This window comes from Schistocerca americana, chromosome 1 (genome assembly GCF_021461395.2).
Source record: "Schistocerca americana isolate TAMUIC-IGC-003095 chromosome 1, iqSchAmer2.1, whole genome shotgun sequence".
In the NCBI taxonomy this organism is placed as follows: Eukaryota; Metazoa; Arthropoda; class Insecta; order Orthoptera; family Acrididae; genus Schistocerca; species Schistocerca americana.
Window position 1 is genome coordinate 1,164,852,791 of NC_060119.1, and position 19,442 is coordinate 1,164,872,232.

Consider the following 19,442-nt stretch of genomic DNA (forward strand, 5'->3'; position numbering starts at 1 on the left):
CCGTCACAGCACACCTTTAAAATTCTTACAGTGCCTTTTGCGACTGGACGCTTCGAGGTGGCACAACTGTAGGCACGGACGTGTCATTCGACACCGTCCTCTTCATGACATTCTGTCACTGAAAACATAAACGTGTTCACTCCGTCAGTAATTTGCACCAAGAAGGAACAACGAGCAGTGATTCGGTTTCTGTGGTCGGAAGAGTCAAAACTGGCTGAAAATCATCGTAGGACATCACCGTGTCACGTGAAATTGTTTACTTGTGGATCCAGTTGTTCGAAGCTGGCCAGATGGGTGTAATAGAATAAGAGGGTGCATGACGCCCGTTAACTTCCACTACAGTCCAAAAGATTCAGCAGAGCGCAAGAAATGGTTGTAGCGGATAGGCAAGTTACTGTCGATATCGTTAGATCTTCTTCAGACAAGATCATGGTTCTGCCTATGAAATAATCTATTATGAACTCAGCTTCCATAAAGTGTCTGAGTGATAGGTACCAAGATAGGTTACTGAGAAACTCAAGGTCAAAAGTATTGATATCTTCGAAAATTACTCGATCGTTTCGTCGGATGAGGCGACTAATTTTCGACCAGGTTAGTCACCGGTGATGAAACAGAGGTTCTTCGCCATGAGCCAGAATCCAGACGCCGCAATATGGAATCGCAAAATGGAAAGTTAACATAATGGATGCACCACCCCAGTTCGTAACTCGAATGCGGCCTCCACTATTACATCTTGTAACATACAGGGACCTACGATTCTGAGGAGACCCGTCATTATAGGTAAATAAGAAAAATAATATGCTGAAATGTCTTCAAAGTTTCAAGTTAAAGTGGAAGTACTGATTTGGAACACTTATACACATATAAAATGGATGTGTGCATGTACGTATGTTCCTCATACCTTTTTGATCGGTATCAACCAAACTTGATACACATATTACTTGCCATCTAGAAAGAAACATTTTGGAGATAAGAACCGTGGGGATGAAACGGGGTGACATAAGAGATGGTTAGGTAAAGAGGATGGGAGGAGATGGATGGAGATGTGTGGGGTATGAGGGGACGCACAGAGAGAGTGGATGGAGGAAATGGGGAGAGAGGAGAAGAGGAGAGGACAGAGAGAGAGGGGGAGGCAAGAGAAAATGGAGAGACAGAGGGTGGGAAGGAGGTGGATGGAGAGGTGATGGACAGAGAGAGCCTGGAGGATGAAAGGAGAAAGACAGGGTGGAGGAGGAGTTAGACATAGACACTGGGAAGAAGAGACCTATATCTAAATCTACATGATTACTCTGCAGTTCACAATTAAGTGCCTGGCAGAGAGTTCTTCGAACCAGCTTCAAGCTACTTCTCTACCATTCCACTCTCGAACAGAGTGCGGGAAAGCAAACACTCAAATCTTTCCGTGTGAGGTATGATGTTTCGTATTACAATTATCATTTCTCCTTGTGTAGGAAGGCGTCAATAAAATATTTTCACACTATTAGGAGAAAGCTGGTGATTGAAATTTTATGAGAAGGTCCTGCCGCTGCGTTTTTCGTGAAAATGTCTTTGTTTTAATGAATGCCACCCCAATTTGTGTTTCATATATGTGGCACTCTCTCTCTTATTTCGCGATGGACAGAGGAAAATGGGGAGGAGATGGACAGAGAAAAGGCGAAGGAGAAGGTGTGCGCAGTACATCTGACATATGTGGTTGTGGGCGAAGCTACATAAATATTAGTTACCTGCAGAAAATCTGTAGACAGAAGAAATTGGAATTACTTACACAGAAGCAACATACACAAATTGCAGCAGTGCAAGAAATAATATTCTTGGATGGGAATATAGTTGATACACAGCATTACAAAATTTATATAGGGCAACAAACAATAAGAATGGTAGAAAGTATGCCAATGTTTGGAACAGCACCTTAAGTAAACAAAAAAATCGTAGATGATATAATAGATTTTAGGTCAAAATCGGAAAGACTGACCACGTTAACAGTAGCGCAAAAACAAAAGCTTTACCCCGGGCCAGCACACGTAAAAGCAATGTTAAAATACTTCTTGGTGCTTCAAGGCGCAGGCTGTGAAAGAAACGAAATTTAAGGACGTTGTAGGAGAATATTCGGCACACTTAGGAAAAACAGAATTCGTGGAACACTCTTCAAAATGTCTGTAGTGTTACAGTTAAAACTGATGTCCACACGTTTTCACAAGCTCCGAAGAAAAGTGAAAACTTGGATAACTCCCAACCAAAATTTAGGAGACTTTCAACTGCATCATTTAGCCATAACTAGAAGGAAATTATGAATGATAGATCGATCGGAAATGGGGAATTTGATGCATCTCATTATCACTCTAAGGTTGAAATACTATTTCCCATCCAAAAAAAAATTAAACTCAGAAAATAATCACATATAACTCCTGCAGAATCAACAGGAGAAAAGAAAGTGTAGTAAAATTTAGAGATAGAACTGAGACAACTAAAAAAATGATCGTCATGAATTTCAGGTACAAATTACTAAATTGGCAGAGACGTTACTATTGGCCAAGAATAATCGGAAGACATGGTTGAACGAGGAGTATGAAGAACTACAAAGGGATGGAGAAAATGGAGACGTACAAGAAAGAAGACACCTAGAGCAATTCAGACAACAAATAAAAGAAATATCAAAATTAATCCGGCAAATCAAGCAAATATATCTGAAATACGAGAAAATTAAATCGAAAATAATATGAGAGATACTATCGAAACTTTCAGACAAACAAGTTCTTAGAGGATAAGAGGCACTATGTATTTGTTTCCAAGATGAAAGAGACAAACTAGATTTGCGTAACAAGGAAATTATGAAATATTAGCACCATTTCTGACAGGCTCTTAAACTGTCGAGTTCCAACTGTTAAATGAGAACTTTCATTAACACCAGAAAATCTTAATGAACATTTCTCACCAACAGAACTACGCATTCATGAAGCCATCGAAAGACTCAAAAACAAGTAATCAAGTGGCGAAGAGTCCATTACAGCCGAATCACTGTAACGGACAGAACCAAAGATTATAAGTGACCTAGTCATTTACACTTACTTTTGGGAACATTTGGAAATCAGATATGATTTCAGAAGAACAGAAAATAGCATAAACCTTCCGCAACAAAGAAAGGGAGAAAAACTATGTCAAAAATTACTGATTAGTGTCCTTGGTGCCAGTGACATAAAAAATATTGTCAGCCTTGAATAGACATTAGACAAACCCCTGGCAGAATACCAAGGTGATTCTCAAAGGAAAGATCCAACACAGTACAGAGTTTTGACTAAAAATTGATAATATGCCACAACTGTTACCAACAAATCTATACTAGCGTCATTTTATCGATTTAAAAAAATCCCATTTCGTTCGGCAGCTACAGAAAAATATGTAACATAATTGAGTGGTAAAGCAAAATTAAGTAACATAATTCGTTAAATTCTAACAATACGATATGTACATTTATATTTTTGGGAAAACTAACTCAATCACTTGAAATAAAAAGTGTTGTTAGATAAGGAGACGGTTTATCACTTTTTCTGTTTAACAGAATTTCAGAAAAAAATTGTAAGGATGTGGCATCTGGAGCAAAACTATCACAAAATTAAACGAGGAAGGAAATCAAATGGAATAAAGGTAAGCTGCCTGGGTTCTGAAGGCGAATGTACAATAATTTAAGAAAATATGACAGAAACAGTTACTCACATAAATCTTCTTGAAAATCTAGTTAGAGTAACCGGTCTCAAAACTTCAACAGAAAAGATAAAATTCACAAAAAAAAGAAAATCAAAAAATGCATCAAAAATATAAAAGCACAAACAGCTAAAACAGAGAGAGTTAGTAAATTTAAATATCTTGGAGCAACCATACAGCGGTGTGGATTAGAAAAAAATTGCGAGTTGTGTAAGAGTTAGTTAAATCAAAAGAACATACGGTCTGACAAAACATCTACGACAAGTAATGCATACCTAGAAACACAAAGGTAGGTACTTGGACAGAATAGAGATACTTGAAAGACGGATTATTACAAAAACAACGGACGCAGTACAAACCACCAAAAGTTGACTACATTTCGGAATAATGGCAAAGCGAAGATTAATGTTCATTGGACATCTCTAACGAATGAATGGCAACAGGATAACGAAACAAATACTCCTGTATTTCTGGAAAAAGAAATCAACAATTGCATAGATTACAGGAATAAGAAAATAACTAGAAATAAATAACTTCAAAGAATGGGAAATAAGAGAAAGAAAGCTTTTTAAGAATGAGCTATCAGATATAGAACGCTTTTAAGTTAGAAGAAATAACACATCGGGAACGACATAGGCAGAAGAAAGGAAACAACAACATGGAGAGAAAATGAGGTAGTAATGGAAAAAATAATAAACAACAAAGAGAGAACAGGAATTGGAGCTATTACATGATCCTAATTAGTCAATAAGGAGATAAAGAAATAAAAATTATGAGACAGACAAAGAAGCTGGGCGAGCAATAAATTTGGGGTGCAGGTCGGAATAGTAATAAGTTTTGAGCAGCCCGGTGATTTGTTTTAACGACTACTTTTTGATTTAAGAGAAGGTGCCAGTATCGTTGGTTAATGGCATCTTCACCCGGATAGTATGAATGTAAAGCAGAGTCCTTGCGTCTGTTACGATTCACCGGGCAGCCCGAGCTTAATCTCCGCAGCGCCCCTGGCCGCAGCCCACCTTCCTCCTGGGTGGTGACATTGCATTAACCTTCTGTGCCCCGACCACCGCCCGACACCCACCACTCTTGCAAGTGGCAGCGCCTCCGATACATATGGTAATATCATCGCCGCCGGCAATTACACGTGTCGCGTATCAAGAACACCACCTTAGCCTGCGGACCTACCTAATCTCGAACCAACATCGCTTGCAGGCGGCATGCCTACCAACGTTGCCTGTCATTTCAGTTTAACAGTGTTACTTCTTCGCAGATGACTCCCGCGTGTAAGGGAAAAAGAAAAGATTCGCTGAATTGCAGACCAACATCCTTAACGTTGGCGGTTTGCTGCATTGCTCTAGAGTATGTTCTCAGCTCGAGTATAGTAAATTCCCTCGAAAAAGAAAGGCTTCTGTTCACAAGCTAGCGCGAATCTGGAACCGTGGATGAACGGAAGCAAGCAGATTCTGTATTGCTAGGTTTCAGAGAATTATTTGACACAATGCCACACAGAACACTGTTAGCGAAGATCTGTATGCGTTACTTCTTGCATATTCTATAGTACATAGCAAAGATGACACTTACTACCTGCTTAGGAACGTACCTTATATTTAAATTCTCTACGCTCTAATTTTTTTCTGTTGTACATTGCGTAGCCTTTTCACTTCTTTCTCGATGAGCTTAAGTCTCTGTCCTTTCTACAGAACATTGTTACTAACATTGGCCAGCTATGCTCTAAAGGCTTTTGGGCCAATTTTATTTATACAGCTTTTTTTTTAAGCATTACTTTCTGCTCTTCAGCACAGTATAATAGAACAGAGCACAAACATTGTAAGTTAGATAAAAGTCGTCAGTTGGAGGAAGACAACGAATACTGCAAAAAGAGAAACTTTAAAAGGAAAACAAAAATAAACTACGGTAGTTAAGATAGGTTATATACCCCTGGATACGTCTTCGATTGGCAAGCAACCCATTTAGGCCCATATAATAAATTAAGTTACCGATGATGATAAGTGGATTTAACGGTGTTTTTGGCCAGTTACTGTGCATATGTTCAATGAACATGTAAACGGAGGTCAGCAAACCAGTGGGACAGCAATATGTATATACGCAGATGGCGGTAGTATCTCTAACACAAGGTATAAAACGGCAGTGCATTGTCAAAGTTGTCATTTGGAATCAGCTGATTCGCTTGGAAAGGTTTCACAAGACGACTGCACGAAATACACAAGGCATACAGAAAAATGACAGAAGTCAGTGAATAGAGCATTCCTCCAAGTTTCGATTGGTAATACGCGCTGTGGCGCAGTTGCGCTAGTAGGTAGGCCTGTTGTCCCATTGAATTAGTTCGCGTCTGCAGATTGCAAGGGTAAAGGTATCGACTCAATTCCCACGTATCGAAGCTTGCACTTAGTCACCTCTGCGGGACCGGTGTCCATAAGTAGCAAGGAGACGCGCCATCATATCAGTACAGGAGCGTTTTGGCGCCTGACGATATGGTGGAAGGCAGTTGGTGTGAAGGAGTCAGCAGAATGGGTGATAAGCGAGCGCGCGGAGTGCGGAAAGTAGGCACGAACATTAATAATTGCTGATTCGCGCTAGTTTTGTATGAAGTGAGGTAACACAAAACATTTTACAGTGACCAGTCTGAAACAAAATGGTAATGGCTCACTCGCGTGGAGTTTTGGAAATGGTTGAATACCAACACAATGACTCTACAAACTTAGAAGGAGAGACAGCATTGTTCGTATTTTTTTGTTTTATTAACCGCAAAATCTCAGTGCTAGAAGTTAAAATTTTTTTCACATAACGATCGGAGAGTATAAAACAGAAAATCACAACTACATCTGCATATAAACATAACAGTTGGTAGGAACATACCTGTAATATACAATTTAAATTGGTAGGCACTGGTATCAACAAGCTTAGAGCGTTCACATAAACTGAGGCCGCTGTTTACACGCACTTGTTCAGCAGACCTCGGTGTGACAGGGCTTGGAACGTCCTCTATGTGACATGTGTCACGTGAAGACTTAATGTTACTGGTTTTGCGACATATTGACACTAAATAATTCTTGTGCATTTGTGAATCATGAAGTAATTCAAATTTAAAATGTACGTAAATTTTTTGTAACGAACATTGTGGTTCACGGCATTTTAATTATTACGTAATGGCGGCTTCGTACTATTACTATTTTTTATATATTTGACTCCTTAGTCTTAACGTAACATTTTACGTAAATCACAAACGTTGTACTTCTATCTTCCCACGCCAGATGGTGGGTATTATGTTTTTTAAAAAACCTGTGTTATACCTCATTTCATGATATTCATATGTTATTCTTTTTTATTGTCTTTTTCTCTTTTGCCTGTCCTGCACTCTGACAACTTATTATCGATCTGTTTTATGTTTTGTAAGTTTGTTTTTAAAAACAATACGCCAATGTATTTTAGATGTTTCCTTCCCCCTTCGTCTGCTATGTGTGTAACGTACATTTTAAATTTGAAATACTTCATGATTCACAAATGCACAAGAGTTATTTAGTGTTAATATCTCGCAAAACCAGTACTACTAAGTCTTCACGTGACACATGTCACATAGAGGGCGTTTCAAGCCTTGTCACACCGAGGTCTGCTGAACAAGTGCATGTAAACAGCGGCCCCAGTTTATGTGATCGCTCTAAGCTTGTTGACACCAGTGCCTACCAATTTAAATTGTATATTACAGGTATGTTCCTACCAACTGTTATGTTTATATGCAGATGTAGTTGTGATTTTCTGTTTTATACTCTCCGATCGTTATGTGAAAAAAATTTTTACTTCTAGCACTGAGGATGGTCACTAAGTGACCGAAAATCGATTTTGCGGTTAATAAAACAAAAAAATACGACCAATGCTGTCTCTCCTTCTAAGTATATCCATTATCTGGTCGTCGTGCACAGGACACTCCATGGAGTTGCCAATCAGTGACTCTACAAACAGTAGCAACGTTTTGTATGGACTTAAAATATAATAAATACAGTGTCTTTTATAAATTACTCTCACTTCAAGAGACCTTTTTCGCCGATTTTTGTATGTTACTTAGTTATATAGAGAAGTCGGAGTAGGACTTTGAAAGCATATACATCACTTTGGCACACGGTTAGGAACTAATGATCGTGCCAGTGTTGTTAAGGTCAAGTTGCCTGATGCAAAACGATACGGCAGCATACTAAAGATGCCAGTATCCAAGAAACAACATTAATCTAAAACTGGCCAGGGGATTTACAAGATGGGCAATCCAATGAAGAAATTTCCAAAGTGCGAGTGTGCCTTCTTGGGAATTCGTGTCATCGACTTCAACGAACTGCACGCACTTCCTGGTTGCAACAAAAGCATCCCATGCTGATCGCCTGAAATGTGAGTTTAGAACTTGGTGAGACGCTCTGTCCATTGATATGTGTTTATTTTCTACCTGGCTTGTGACTTTCGTGCAGTCATCTTCTGGACCATTGGAGATACTTATGACTACAAATACAAGCACCCTTTGCCACGCGTATGACGCGTGATTGGGAAATTGTGGTTGTGCGAGGGGCGTTCCAAGTTGATTTACACTACATTTTTTCTTGTCAATCACGATTTAACTCATAATTATGGTTGCTAGTATGTAGCAGTTTGGTCTAACCGTAGGTGCAGTGCAGTCACTTCGCAGTGCAGCCCATTTCCAAATTTTGTCATTAAATGAGCGAACAACACGGAGTGCGATCGTCAAGGACGGCAACGGATGACTTGGTTTCTGTGGAAGGACGGTGTGACTGTAAACCACTGCGGATATTCACAGGAGATGGCTGGCAGTGTGTGCAGAGAGTGCTCTTGCAACACGACAACGATCGTCCCTCTACGAGTCAGAAAACCACGGCCGCCATCGCTGAAAAGGGGTTCCAGGTACTGTCACACCCACCTTATTCTCCAGACGTGGACTTTGAACATCTGGAGGCCCTCCTCGAACCACTTTTCTGGAGTCTGTCATGTCCACTGCGGGATGTTGTTGTGGTCTTCAGTCCTGAGACTGGTTTGATGCAGCTCTCCATGCTACCCTATCCTGTGGAAGGTTCTTCATCTCCCAGTACTTACTGCAACTTGCATCCTTTTGAATCTGCTTGGTGTATTCATCTCTTCGTCTCCCTCTACCATATTTACCCTCCAACCTGCCCTCCAATGCTAAATTGATTCCTTGATGCCTAATAACATATCCTACCAACCGGTCCCTTCTTCTTGTCATGTTGTGCCACAAACTCCTCTTCTCCCCTATTTTATTCAATACCTCCTCATTAGTTATGTGATCTAACTATCTAATCTTCAGCATTCTTCTGTAGCACCACATTTCGAAAGTTTCTATTCTCTTCGTGTCCAAACTATTTATCGTCCATGTTTCACTTCCATACATGGCTACACTCCATACAAATACTTTCAGAAACGACTTCCTGACAAATCTATTTCTCTTCTTCAGAAACGCTTTTCTTGCCATTGCCAGTCTACATTTTATATCCTCTCTACTTCGACCATCATCAGTTATTTTGCTCCCCAAATAGCAAAACTCTTTACTACTTTAAGTGTCTCATTTCCTAAACTAATTCCCTCAGCATCACCCGACTTAATTCGACTACATTCCATTATCCTCGTCTTGCGTTTGTTGATGTTCATCTTATATCCTCCTTTCAAGACACTGTCCATTCCGTTCAGCTGCTCTTCCAAGTCCTTTGCTGTCTCTGATAGAATTACAATGTCATCGGCGAACCTCAAAGTTTTTATTTCTTCTCCATGGATTTTAATACCTACTCCGAATTTTTGTTTTGTTTCCTTTACTGCTTGCCCAATATTCATGCCCCTTGACTCTTATAACTGTCTTCTGGTTTCTGTACAAATTGTAAATAGCCTTTCGCTCCCTGTATTTTACCCCTGCCACCTTCAGAATTTAAAAGAGAGTATTCCAGTCAACATTGTCAAAAGCTTTCTCTAAGTCTGCAAATGCTAGAAACGTAAGTTTGCCTTTCCTTAATCTTACTTCTAAGATGACTCGTAAGGTCAGTGTTCCAACATTTCTACGGAATTCAAACTGATCTTCCCCGAGGTCGGCTTCTACAGCGGGATAGCTGCCTCATTTCCTGGAAATCTAGAAAATTATAACCGAGCCGATGTTTCATCGCAGCCCCGATTAGGTGATAATCAGAAGGGGCCGAATCAGGAGAATACGGTCAGTGTGGTCGTAACTAGAGCCCCATTTCCGCGATGGCGGCTGTGGTTTTCCAACTCTTGTGTGGACGAGCGTTGTAGTGTTGCATGAACAGTTTCCAGACGCTGCACTCTCCCCGCACACTAGCAGCAACCGCCTATGAATATCGGCAGTCCTTACACTCTAATTCCACAGAAACCCACGGGGCTCATTGCTGTCCTTGATGACCACATTCCATTTTGTCAGCTCATGTAATGACAGCAGTTGGGAAATTGGGCTGTTATTTGTAGGGATTACGGTTCTAGCGATTTTTCTGCCACCTGTCGTTAGACCAATGAACTACTTACCTGCAACTCTACTGAGGAGTCAAATGGCCCACCATGAACGATGAAAAACAAAACAAAAAACTGAGTGTAAATCAGTATGGAACATCCCTAGTAGATGTAAGGTACAGCACTCCAAATTTGAGCACATGAAGCTGACAACAGTGAAAGCAATAAATAAAACACAAACACCATCAGAGCATGCCTTGAAGAGCTAACGGTACCGCCCGGCCGCCGTGTCTTCCTACACCCATAGGCGTCACTGATTGCAGATATGGAGGAGCATGCTTTCAGCACATCGTTCTCCTGGTCGTTTTCAGTATTCGCGACCAGTGTCGATACTTCTCAATAAAGTAGCTCATCAATTGGCCTCACAAGGGCTGAGTGCACCCCTCTTCCCAACAGAACTCGGCAGAGCCGGATGGTCGCCAATCCAATTGCTAGCCAAGCCCGATAGTGCTTACCTTCGGTGATCTGTCGGAAACCGGTGCTACCACTGCTGCAAGGACTTTGGCGAAAGCAATAAATGGGCAGTCTGAAGTTATCCACAACTTCTTAGCAAAATATATGGTCACGCTTCGGCTAACACTGCTTGTGGCCGTGGTATTCTGTAAGCAGCGTCACGAGCCGTGTTCCGGGAAGCAGACGCTTCGCGCCAAGCACACGCTTCGTGCCAGGCTGCGCTACGCAGGTCGGTAAATCAAGACAATTACAGGCGCGGTCCCCTCCTTACGTTATCGCCGTGTTTGCTGTCTCGCGCCGGTGGCTCCCTCTTTGTTCTCGCGTAACAAATAGAGCAACACGGCGCGCACCTGCTGCCTCACAATCCCACACGCGTGAAGAACGGCTCGCCGCAACAGCGCGCGGCCCCGACAATGGGCCGCTTACAGGCTGAGGCAGCCGCCGCTAAGCGATGGTCGGGGGTTCCCACTACGCAGCGCTGCGGCGTTTATCCGCGCGCGGACGAAATTATCAGCAGCTCGCGGGGGTGCTAACTTGGAGGGCCATCCTCGTAAAGATTTACGTCGCCGATTCGAGTAGACCGCTATCTCTCGCGCTCGCACTTTATAGCTTACTGGTAGCACCATCGCCACTGCTAATGCCTTAAGTGAGTATCGCCCCATTAGAGATCCAGAAGGCTAACGGAAGAAATGAAGTACCAGTAGAACGAAAATAACTCTTGATATGATAAACAGAATCTTCTGATAATATTTAACGTCTCTTAGTAACACCAATACCTATGCTGCTTGCACTTATCTCAAACGACTTGTTTGGCTGGTTATGTTTATGTGACACCTGTATCACCATGATCTTTGATGTAACATCTACTTCAATATTTATGGATGTCCATCCTATTGCTTGGACGAGGAACTTCAGCTGACGATGTACGAGTATATGTAACGAAGTACAACCACAGCTATATCTTGAGAATATATTTATTGTCCTCCACTGCTAGTTTCGGCGGCACATACCACCATCCTCAGGTCCCACCACTGCCAAAACAGTATTACAATTCCTTGGGGAATTTATTGTGTTCTTGTTAGTAGTACACATGGGCTAGCTTTCCTCAGGAGCCGGCCGCGGTGGTCTAGCGGTTCTGGCGCTGCAGTCCGGAACCGCGGGACTGCTACGGTCGCAGGTTCGAATCCTGCCTCGGGCATGGGTGTGTGTGATGTCCTTAGGTTAGTTAGGTTTAAGTAGTTCTAAGTTCTAGGGGACTTATGACCTAAGATGTTGAGTCCCATAGTGCTCAGAGCCATTTGAACCATTTTCCTCAGGAGTCTCTACTCGAAACTGTGTTGTCTCCAATGCCATTGGAGACAACAGTGGCATTGGCTCCACAATAAACGCGCCAACGAATTCTGATACTCTTTTGGCAGTGGGGTGCCTGAGGATGGCGGTATGTGTAGCCGAAACTAGCCGTATGAGTTAATAAATACGTTTTCAGGCTACAGCTGTGGTGGTACGTTCTTCTATATCTACGTGAATGTTTTATGCGTTATTTATATCGATTTACGTCATCATAATTAATCTATGGATGTAATTTTAAATGAAATATTCTATAAAAGAACGGAAATGTTAAAACTTTACTCGTAATGCTGGTTCATGCATAGGGTACTTAATTTTGTAATCATGTAAAACATGAAGAGAAGTCCCTCTAACGTAACCTGCATGGGCGGGATTAGAAAAGGTGGAATTGGCGGTCGAACTGCAAGGCTCCTTTTTGGCAAGAGTTAAGTGGTGGCTGGCAAGCAAATTGTTGGTATCTTGTATGCTGAGTGAGGCAAGAAGAGCAGCAAGGTTATTTAATATTGCATCGGATGTGGAAAAATTTGACCCGTTATTCGTCTTATGTACTGGTTAGCTATGCGCTATGAAAATCAGACGCTAAAAAGAGAATTTTCAGAGCTCGTTATGCAGCAAGGGCCGGGAATAACTTTGCCACCATTTTTTTGAATAGCCACAGGAAATAGCCACATCCGCCACCTTCATCTCAAAGCATCAGTTGAGTACTGTATAATTCCATGGACCAGTTACATATTTACGTGTTTTATTATCCAATAATAAGATCGTGTACTGAAAACTTTGTATTGAGCACCCATATTTTATCCTGTCATTTACCATATTTTGCCAAAAAAAAAGTTCAAATGTGTGTGAAATCTTATGGGACTTAACTGGTAAGGTCATCAGTTCCTAAGCTTATACACTACTTAACCTAAATTATCCTAAGGACAAACACACACACCCATGCCCGAGGGAGCCCTCGAACCTCCGCCGGGACTAGCCGCACAGTCCATGACTGCAGGGGCAAGACCATTCGGCTGCATATTTTGTCCACAGTCATTTACCTACATGGGGTCTTACTCAGAGTGCTTCAATATTTCAGAGTATCGTGTTCTATTGAACTTCAATTAGCTGGCTTCTGAAATAAAATTTAATTACAATATTGGACTAGCAGATTTATTTACTATTCAGTGAATCTCATCTCTCATATAGTTTACGTGGTTTTAATAGAAAGGTAGTTAAAGTTTCATTGAAGTAGAAATTCCAAGAAAAGATTTAAAGTATTCAGCTTACAGATTGTTCTTATTGAAATCTCAGTACAGTATTACAGTTACCTCCAAAAACTATGACGATTCATAATAGTTACTGGCTACTAGACTTGAAGAAACAACACAAGAATCAATTAATGCGCATGTTCGGAGGTAACAGCACTTATAGTTTCATGTGTGTGTAGTTAATAGTGTTTCTCATACTGTATTGAGACTAAAATGTTCTGCCTAGATCTGAGTCTGCTGATAGATTAGTTTCTGGGTCCCAACGCTAATTGTTGAGCCAGATTCAAATTTCATGTTGCAACTACGCTATTAATGAACAGCACTCCCAATTCTGTAACATTTTTGTTCTATAATAATCAGCTGGCTACAACTATTCAACTATACTAGATCCACGTACCATATGCACCATTGAAGCTAATAGTATAGGGAAGGAATGCTCCTTGGGAATGCAAATAATAAATAACAACAGGGATTATAAGCATCTGGCTACCGTTTCAGTGACTGTATTCCCCCATAATGAAATTGATAAAAGATCCTCGTGTCCAAGTTCGTAGTACTCCACGTTAGTATTCATGTATCTGTAATGATCATTAGCTTTCTGCTTTAATATATGAATAGTGAGTGTTACTGAGGCCCAGTTGTCTAAACGTTGTAATATTCCTTCTGTGTTGTTCATGTCAAACCACTGGTACACTGCTAGCTAAAATGTGCTAGTGTCTTGTATCTAATTTGCAAAACATGACATCAGTCTCAAGTAAAGTCAATTCCAATAGCTATCTTTCTTTATAAACAATGCTAGTGCTTGTTACATGTTTGCCTAATTAGGCTGGCGACCGTTCTTTTTCATGTAATGGCAGTTTACTAATTACTAACAGAACTTTCATTCTCATCACTTTTGTTCCGCTATCCCCCTCGAAGGGGAACTGAAAATGGGATATAGGGTGGAAATCGGTCTATCTGTATATATTACAAAGTCCCACGCCGTTTCTTCCGGTCCATATATGAAGTCTAACCCCAGGAAGACTGTAGAGATTTTGATATGGTTTCCACTAATAGACATAACCATTAGGAAGGGCTTTGTATATAATTTACAAAGGGTGGGTGATATGTGAATTGTTATCACTTCGATATTTAATTGGCGTTTGGAGTGACTACTTGTGGCATTGGTGGGTGCTAAAAGTTGAAAGAAAGCATTATCTGGTGGGAAAAGCAGTGAAGTAAACATGTGCCGCAGCTCTGGAGACCAGCGAAGCTTGACCAGAATCTAGACACATGTATCTATACATATACCGGTAAACATTATAAACTGAAGACCCCCTCACCCATCTTGATGTACGTATTTACGTGGATTGGAACTGAAATAGTGGCAACTATTAATTCACAACCGATACAAAAGAGTTACATGTTTGCACCTGTTACTGTCCTTCAAAGTAGTCACCAGCGTCGTGTAGCACCCGTTGCCAGCGATGGAAGGCGTAGCATACCGTTATCAGAGCCTGTTCTGCTGATGGTGCGAATGGAATTGTCTACTGCCTGTAGTATCTCTGGAACAGTTCTGAAGCTAATGCCATGAAGCCAAAACTGAAGCAACAGTCCACCGAATGGCGTCATTATGGGTCGCCGCGAAAGTCGAAAGTGCGTCTGAGCCCCAGTACGGAGAAAGTTATGGTGATTCTCGTGTACGACTGTGATGGTGTTCTCCTAACGCATTATGTTCCTCCACGGCAGACCGTCAACGCACAGTATTACTGTTTGTTTTTGGAGCATCACTAGCGACCAACTTTGCGAAAGAAGAGGCGACACCTTCTGCGGAACGCAACCATCATTTTGCACGACAGTGTGTGGGTGCATACAGCGCAAGCTGTGACTGTTCTGTTCGTTCGATGGGACTGGGAAGTACTGTACCATCCACCATACTCCCCAGACGTAAGTCCTTGTGACTTTGATTTGATTCCGAAGATGAAGGAACCACTTCGTGACATTGCTTCAGAACTGTTCCAGAGCTTCGACAGGCAGTAGACCGCTCCATTTGCACCATCAACAGAACAGGCTCTGCTAACGGTATACTACGCCTTTCACACCACTGGCAACGGGTTCCACACAACGCTGGTGACTACTTTGAAGGACAGTAACAGAGTGCAAACATGTAACTACTTTGTATCTGTTGTGAATAAATAGTTGCCACTATTTAAGTTCCAACCCTCGTATGTGAAAGTTAAACTCATGACCTACTGTAAGGATATTGATACGATTTCCATTAACTGATAGACAGATGAAGGGGAAAGTTTGTGTGTATAATTTATAACCATTTCGCGTAAACTGGCTGAACTGCAATTATCAAAATCCTCGTCACGTTCTCTATTTGTATGTTATGGCTAATCTCAGGAACTGCTGTAGGGATTTTTGTACAATTTGTGTTAATAGATCGACTGCTTCACAAAGGCGGATTGTGAATATAATTTATTAACGCTACTCCCGACAAGTCATAGGGTCTTAAAAACACTTCACCTTTCTCAGCTAGACGTCCGAAACTCGAAGATGATCGTACACTGGTCACTTACGATACTTTTTGAACTTGAGCCGAAGCGCCGCGAGGTGCGACAGCCGCATATAGTTGAACCGACAGTTTACTTTGAAAATAAGTAAATCGATCCGAAGAGGCTTTCCCACGCGAGAAGACTGCAGACCCTAGCGATCTGCGCTTGGCGGATAGGGTAAACCCGGTTCTAAGTTGGACTCGCAGAAGTTGTGGAGTCGCTGTCGCGGAACTTCTTCGCCTGGAACCAATTTTACAGCGGCTTTGCACGCGTAATGCCGGCGGATATTAGGTCCTCACGCGATTCAGCCGGCGAGGCGCCGCTGTTGACAGGCTAGCGCCAAAGTGTGAGGCTAACTCTCTTAACGAGGTGGCAAGCTGACAGTAATGAACGAGCTGTTGGAAGCGCCGCTGCTGCTACCCAGCCGGCCCCGCTCTTGCGCGTGCATCAGCAGCAAAACCAGCCACCTGGACGCTCTATTCCACACAGTCCGTGGTGTGCCACAGGGCTCGATACTGGTTCCACTATTATTCTCATTAAAAGTTTACTACTTCATATGTTATATGCACAGCTGAAAGAAAGCTGACGATACGATTCTTCTATCCAAACCACAAGATGTGCACCAACTGAATGTAAGTATATGTAAATATTGCACTGAAATAATCGATTGGTTTACTGTAAATGGAGTATCACTCAACTCTTATAAAACACAACACATACAATCCTATAGAAGGCAAAGCGAAAGTCCCAGAATTACAACAGAGTATGGAGGTATTGCAGCATGTGAAACAGGAAGATCAGAGTTTCGAGGTGTGCATAGCAATTAGAACCTGAAAACGACATAGAATCGATCTAACTCATTCAAGTTGAGCACCTATTGTCCCGTTTGCAAACTGCTTATTTTGGTAATCAAAATGTCATATGTTTGTTTCAGTTGCGAACTTTCGTATGGAATACTATTCTGGGGGACAGTTGTTCTTAGATTGCGTTATTCACTGAACAAGAAGTTGTAAATATGGTTAAGTGTTGTACACTTCAGCAAGCCACTTGTAGAGTCTTGTTTAATGTTCTGGACATACTAACAAAAATTACGCCCCACATTTACATCCTCTGTTAAGCCTGTCGTTAAGAACAGGTCAAAATATGGAGACAACGGTAGTGTTCATGAATACGGTACTACCAATAAAACTCCAACTGGCTTTTGATCAGGCGACTAGTGAATTAATATTTACATAATAACAAAAAATCAGAAACAAACTGGTATCACTGCTGCTTCGCAGTTCTTGTATTTCAGGGGAAATTTATGAATAGATAACACTGTGTGTGTGTGTGTGTGTGTGTGTGTGTGTGTGTGTGTGTGTGTGCGTGCGTTGTGTGTTACACTTAATGAGTTGAAATAAGTACTATATACATGTAATTTAAAGCCAGTTATCTATGTGAAAAGCATGTAGTGATTTACTAGGAAAAAGAATAACATTTGCAAATAATTTTGGTCAATTCCCTCCATAAAAAGTAACTAAGTAGTATTTTAGAAACAATACAAGGTATAAGAAAGATGTTATGCTTCTGCATTACATTGAAGTTTGTGATAATGGTACACTAACGATTCGTGTTTAGTGTAACCTCCAGGCACCAGTTAAAATTTTTTGTCAGTGTATCTTATACTATTGCACATAAGAACAAAGAATTTGACTAACCCCTAATCAACCTAATCATCCCCTCAAAATATACTTAACAGTATAAACACATTCTCTGGTCCCCTGTGGCTGCTGTTTACAGGAAATATCGGGTGCTAACGACAAGAGAAAAAAACACAATTGCAATGTATATAACACTTGGGTATACGTAATTACGCTCTAAGACGTTCCTGAAGATGAATAACTGTCCTAGCAAACTTCAGTCTGTCAGTCTGAGATACCAGCACACTGATGTGAAAAGACGGACGAAGAGAAAACTGATGAATTGCAGCCATATGTTTACTTCTGAATCGTCCTAAAGCTGCTCAGATATTCAGTTGTAGAAACTATGGCAGCACTGCTGAATAATAATTATATGTAAGCATTAATTGATCAAGATTAATATAAATACAATTAAATACAGTTAACACTATTGCGAAAAATTATTTTGAGTTGTGGTACTTAAACTCAGTATACAATGTGTCAAAAATAGAAAATTTTGGAACAATCGTCTATTTCAAATGGTCAGAAAATATTCCAATAAAAGTAAGTAGTACTGATGAAAACTGAATCCTTGAAGTTCAGAGATTGTCTATGAGCAAACTATTGCGCAAATGAGAACAAAATGTACACACATACAAAGATAGTGCCAAACCACAACTTTTTTCTGACGGAAGTTTGACTGGAATCTAAATATTTTACTTTCGTTAGCATTCAGAAAATATCATATTTTTATGTCAACTACGAAAAGCGAAAACAGAACATTGACTGTGAAAAGTGCAGTTCAGCTATGAATCGTCGTTTACTTCTGGCGACGTGGAAGTTGTGGTCAGTCCATACTATTTATATTCTGTTCCTAATAGACATACTGAAGGTTTCTGTCCCTGTTATATGCTCAAATTGCTACAGACCACAATGACTGTCCTTCTGAGCTGAAAGGTGCCTTAAGAAAGCGCTGAATCAAAACAACCTCTTAATTTGAAAATAATATCTGGCTCTCGTAACTGACCACATCGGTTTTAGATCAAAAGGTTACCTCGAGCAAACGGTGACGAAATAAATTCCACAGAAAAGAAGGTAAATGACATGATCTGTAACTACTTAAAATTATTTATTACTTCTGTTATTGTGGTCTTCAGTCCAAAGACTGGTTTGATGCAGCTCTCAGTGCTACTCTATCCAATGGAAGCCTCTTCATCTCCGAATAACTATTGCAACCTACATCCTTCTGAATTAGTTTACTGTATTCAATCGTTGGTCACCGTATACAATTTTTATCCCCCACACTTCCCTCCAATTCTAAACTGGCGAGACCTTCACCTCTCAGAACGTGTTCTTTTAGGCAAGTTGTACCACAAATTTATTGCCACCCCTATTGTTCATTACCTCCTCGTTAGTTGTTTAATCTACACATCTAATCTTCAGCTTTCTTCTGTTGCACCATATTTCAAAAGCTTCTATTGTCTTCCTGTCTAAACTATGTATCGTCCATGTTTCACCTCCATACATCGCTACACTCCAGACAAACACCTTGAGTCTATTCTCGCTATTCTCGATGTTAACAAATTTCTGTTCTTCAGAAACGCTTTTCTTGCCATTACCGGTCTAATTCGTCTACTACTTGAAGTGTCTCGTTTCTTAATCTAATTTTCTCAGCATCACCTGATTTAATTCGACTACATTCCATTATCCAGGTCTTGCTTTTGTTGATGTTGATCTCATATTCTCCTTTCAAGGCCCTGTCTATTCCGCTGAGCTGCTCTTCCAAGTCTTTCACTATCTCTGACAGAATTACAATGTCATAGGCAAACCTTAAAGTTATCGCTTTTTCTCTCTGAACTTTAATTCCTACTCCAAATTTTTCTTTGATTTCCTTTATTACACCATCCTTCCTAATTTGAAGGTTATATCAGTGCTATTATACATGCTATTATACTTACAGT

The 19,442-nt window shown here is 40.8% G+C and overlaps 1 protein-coding gene across 1 annotated transcript in view; it reads right to left on the reverse strand.

Moving 5' to 3' along the window:
* LOC124619568 (RNA-binding protein Musashi homolog Rbp6) overlaps positions 1-19,442 on the reverse strand; it is a 1,335,315-nt gene that overhangs the window by 946,222 nt on the left and 369,651 nt on the right. The window lies entirely within an intron of this gene.